A 5,726-nucleotide genomic window follows, 5' to 3' on the forward strand; every position below is an offset into this window, starting at 1 on the left:
CGCTTGCACTTCGAGTGACAAGTGTCTACGGACTATGCCGTGGGGACTTAAGGCTTCCCCAGCCAACCGCTTGCCCCGACGGATACAAGTGTCTACGGTAAAGCGCATCCGTTGATGAACGAGAGGTGGAAACACTTTTGACTACTCCGTCCCACTCCGGATCTTATGGTTAACACGGGTATTACGGCACAAGAATCACTGGCGACATTTGTTGTTTAATCCTAGATGGATATAAACCCGTGCAATGGAACCTCCACCATATCAACACAATCCATGGTTCCATTGCCCACCACATAGTCATATTCATAGTTATGAAAATAGTGGTTTTGCTTTTTATGCAATAGTGATAAACATAGTACTTTGCAAGTAATTTGGTAGAAATACTCAAATGACATGAGCAAGCGATGAACTTGCCTTTCTTGGATCGCAAGATTATGCGGACAAGGTCTTCGATACGCAATAATTCCAAATTCGAAATAGCATCATCGTCCGGTAAGGACGATGTTTAAAAGATTGGCAAGAATGCAATAATGCATAAGGATGAGATGCAATCGCTCTAAGCGTGACCTAACCCCGATGATTTAGGATTAGTGAATTGAAATGATTTGTTTAGGGTATGTTGCACTTTTAGAGTGATTCGCAAACAAGGTTCTTATTCAGGTGTGGTTACATGGTATCATGAACATGTGCTTTGCAATATATAATAACAATAAGATTAATAGCACACAACTAAAACATTTGGTATAATCTTAACATGTAATGAATAGTGGTTGGTTTTAACACTACATGGCATGGTTAATGATTAATTATCATATGCTTCAAAAGAATAACTTTTGAAGAACATGTTCTTTAATAAAGAACAAGTATGATAATTAGGTTGGTGGGGTTCTATAGTTGACTATGGTTCCAAGTAGCTTCTGGAATAAGGATTAGATGGATCTCAACCATGTTGGTTGCATTATAAGCTAGGACTTGTAGGGTTGAGTTAAACCTAAGCATCTTAAGCAACTGGTTATACATAGGTGCTATCAAAGTTTGTTATATCTTATTGGTGATAGATTGCTAGGGTTTATAGATCCTTATAAGCAGGGTTGATGAGAATTCCTTATTTTCTTCAAAAGAATAACTTTTGAAGAACATACTTCTTATTCTTAAGAAGTATAATAATTAGGTTGGGTTTGTTTAGGTTTGCTATTTAGTTCCCTAAGTAAAGAATGGTTGGTTCCTAAATAGGATGGCTCATAAGTATCCAATACTAGTAGGGTTTAGTGGAACATGGGCATGTAGTGCAAAATAATAGGTATGATTGCTATTAGGGTTCATCACAATAGTGTGATGCTAAATAGGAATGAATAAGGATGATGGCTTTGGTAATAGGATCTAGGGTTTACACTTGGTTCACCCTACTTTGATTATCTAGGTTTGATGAAGATGAACACATGGGATATCCATATATTAGTGATATGTCTTCTACAATTTATGTGGCCAAGACAAGTATTTATTTGCTACTATGGTTCTATGATTTGAAAGAAGGTATCATGATCACATGTTCTAACCTAGGGTTTAGGTTAGAAACAATTTAGGTTTCACATGTAATAATGGAACTAGGGTTCCTAGTAGAGTTAGGGTTTTAGGGTTCCACATACAATTATGAGGTTGTGTTCTTTATTCAATATGGAATTAGGGTTTCTTAATCACCATATAGTTATTAGCTTGATAACTTCATTATAAAGTTGAAGTTATTAATAATTTTGAATTAAAAATAATATTGGATTTGACATTTTCTTATTTTTAAAGAATTAATAATTAAGACAATTATTAATAAGGGTTTAAATCCTCCTATTAAGGATTTAATAAATTATAAACAAAGGAAAATTAGTTTTAATATTTTCCTTATTTTCTTACTGGTTTTTATTAATTTTTGGAAGTTTTTCTTAATTATTGAATTTTAATTGAATTTGGAATTAATGGAAAAGGCTTAATTAATAAGTATTAAATAATTGAATTTTTATTAAAAATAAAAATTTCATATTATAGTTTTATTGGATAGAGTTTACTTTTCTAAGAATTTGGATATCTTATTTATAATTTTTCGAGTTATAATGAATTTTCTATAAATCTGCAAATATTCAGCAATTTTCTGTAATTTAAAATAACTAACAAAACGTTTTGTACCGTGGCAGACCTTAGCGCCAGACACTGACCAGTGGGGCCAGTGCCACGCAGGCTGCCACGCGAGCGGAGACTGGTCAAGTTTGACCAGGGTGTTTGACTCCACCGGCGGTTAAACGCCGGCGAGTCCGTGTGCGGCGGCGCCGTCGATTTACGGCGCCCCAGGACGCGCGGCTATGCTCTACTGAACCACCGTGACACACAGAGTATCGTGGTGGTGGTGGTTTTTCCCAATGGTCACCGGAGCATCACCGGAGATCACCACCTGCGGCGGCGGGCTCCGGCCATCGATGGCTACAGGGGCCTAACGGATGCGAAAAGAAGCTCTAACCCATCACAGGCTCACCAGGGATGCGACGGTATGGTCGGTGAAGCTCAGGGGAGTCCGGCTTGCCGGAATTTGGTGTTGCCGGTGTCGGAGAAGACGATGGCGTCGGCGTCGATCTCGGGCACCTCAGCTCGATTCCTTCCGTGGGCTGAGCTTGTCGAGGACGGCCGTCACGCTGGTGTGCTTAGCTTTGCTCGGGGAGGCCTCGTTCGCCGGCGGTAAGGAAGACTGGCGGGGCCAGGGTTTCGGCATGGATGCAATTGGAGAGGAAGGAGGGGAAACGGAGCTCATTCGTCGACCAGGGTTATTTATAGGGCTCAGTGGCGTGCCTCGTCACACCGTCGGGCGAGGAGAAGCTGCCAGCGACGAGGAGAAGCAGGCCACGGCTCGCTGCTATCCTCCATGCGCGAGATGAGGATGAGGACGACCTCCTCATCGTATTTTCTTTTTTACGAAAAGGTATTGGGCTGTGCTCTAGCAGTGGACTGGGCCGCGGTGGTGGGCTCGTGCTGGGCCGTGGTGGCCCGTCAGGTAAGTCCAGGTAGTTTTTCCCTTCTTTTCTTTTCTGTTTATTTATTTTCTGTTTTCTATTTCATTGATTCAAATTCTGTTGGAATTCAATCATGTTTTGTACATTTTTATTGTTTGAATCCTTGTGTAATTCAATCAAGATTCTATAAAAATTATTGTTGTGTGTTATACACTTTAATATGGGCATTGAAACATTGGTCTATTAGTTACTATTTGACTTTGAATTAAATATCCATATGACATGAATTTGAATATCATCTTGGGAAGATTCAAATTAGTTTCCAAATGATTGTTTTCTCATTTAATGATACTTAGATTTTTATTTGGTTTTATCTTGCAAGAACATTTCCAAAGTAATGTTTATTTATGGATTTCTGTTAAAAGTGCTTTACTAACATGATTTCATGTGCTAAGCTATTTCTAAGGACTTGACCTTATATTTGATAACTTGATTACTTGCATATGATTCTATGTGAATGCTTATTTGTTAAGGTCTTGTAGGTTTTATTATAACCATATTTCAAAGGTAGCACTAGAATTATTCAATAACACCTTGAAATACCTAGGGTAATTCTACTCTCATCATGGTTTGGTCTTTATTATAATGATAAGTGGTTGATCACCACCATGGTTCTAATCAAATGGTGTAGCACTAGATTATTCTTAAGTTCCATAATGAAGCATGAGCTTTAATTAGTGAACAATTATAGGGTTCTCATCATATTCACCTAGTGGCAAATGGTTTGAATCTCAATTAGGGCTTGGTTTTATATTATGATCACCATAGTGATACATAGACTAGGTTTGAGATATAATTCTAGTTTGTAGAATTGGGATGACATCATATTGCATTTGTTAGGGTTTACTCTCTCCTAACCATGGTAATATGGTTACTTACTTAATTGTTTTTGTTCTCCTTGAATTATTGAGGACTTGAGAATTAGTTTTATCTAATCCCAATTAACTTCTATTACCATCCTCGATTTATCATTAAAGTAACCAAGGTGGTTATGGTTCTTTTTATAGTTAACTTTGGTTATATGGATTAATGGTTTCTTCTCCATATAAAATATGGAGTGTTACTCTAAGGTTTTCTTAGGTCCTTTAATCGAAGAATAGATGAAATGTGAATGTGGTAGGATTCTACTTATGATCACCAAGTGATTCACAAGTTAAGGTTGGGATATAAGCTTAGGGTTTCTTACTAGTTATCTCCCTATGATTTCATGTGGGAATGGGATACACTTATCCTAGTAGGGTTTAACTTATCCTCACATACCTCAAGAGCATGATCATGGATTAGGCATGATCAACTTGTTCCTAATATCTTTACCTAAAGTTCTTAGGGTTTATGATCATTACTCAATTTATAATGATCAAGGTTTAGCTTTCTCAGTTATCTCTCATGGAATGGGTTCTCACTTCCATGATCAAGCATAGTCTTGATCAACTAGGATATAACACTTCTATTTTACTTTCTTAGATGGGACTACTATGGTTGCCTCAATAATTTATATCCTAAGAGAATACCTGAGATACTCTGTTAGGGTTCTCTCAAGAAATGATGGTTTAACCTTTTGGATATTTGATTAGATCTCTCCCTTAAAACCAAGTGTTTCCTCAACTAACTTGAGTGCACACCAGATCTTGAGCTCTCTTATATAGGAATGGATTATTCTAGGTTATGGTGTACTCCTAATACTCTAGTTCAATGGTTGTCCTTTATTCTTAAATAGATAAAGCTATGATTTGTATGATTGGTCTCTCTCATTTTGGAAAGGACTTTAATACTAACTTCAGGTTAGATTCCATAGGGATTGATGTGATCATCAATATCTATGTTTAACATAAATGGTTTCTCTCTCTAGGAATGTCTTGAATAATATCCTAGGGTTCCTCTTAAAGATGATGATTTGAATGCTTGGATGTATATCCAAGGTTTAGATCAAGTTTTGTTATAGCTTCTTTAATAATTATAATAGAACTCTCACCTCTCTAGGTTTGATGTATAACTATTTGGAATAGAGAAGAATTATATTCTTTAGTTGGATCTCCTTGTTTTGTTTCCAAGATTAAGGTAGAGTGAATATCCTAGGGTTTATGATAAGTGCATGGATTAGTTTAAGACATGGAAGAGATAAGTGAAGAATAGTTTCTCTTATTGTTACTTGATTTCCAATTAAATGGATGTTCATATGTTATGGCAAGGGATATCATGTTGTGATCTTTAATAAGATCAAGTAGTTGATCCTTGATTAATAAGTTCTTGTGTTGATTTTAATTCCATTTGATCTAACCCCTTAGATCAAATCATCACTACCCAAAACAGGTTTTAACAAAGGTCACACTGGAGGTTTATAGCCCTTGACTTGATGAGCTACTTCAATTCCACCAAGGTCAAGTGAAACTTCGATTCTGTGACTGTTTTACTTTAAAGCGCGAAAATTCCCCAGATTTTCTATGCATGAATGCAATGCACACATCTGTTTCCTCTATTTTTGTAACCCCAATACCTGGGATATTACATAGGTGTCGGCAGGAGCGTCGGTATCTCCGTTTGAGGGAGCGTTGGCACTGCATCCTCTATTTAGTGGAGCTGTTTCCACACCGGTGTCCCCAAAACGGCAGCCCCAATAGATGTTTTGAATTAAAATCATAAATAATGCATAGAAAATTGAATAAGAAACATTTTATT

The sequence above is a fragment of the Lolium rigidum genome, chromosome 1 (genome assembly GCF_022539505.1).
Source record: "Lolium rigidum isolate FL_2022 chromosome 1, APGP_CSIRO_Lrig_0.1, whole genome shotgun sequence".
NCBI classification, from domain to species: Eukaryota; Viridiplantae; Streptophyta; class Magnoliopsida; order Poales; family Poaceae; genus Lolium; species Lolium rigidum.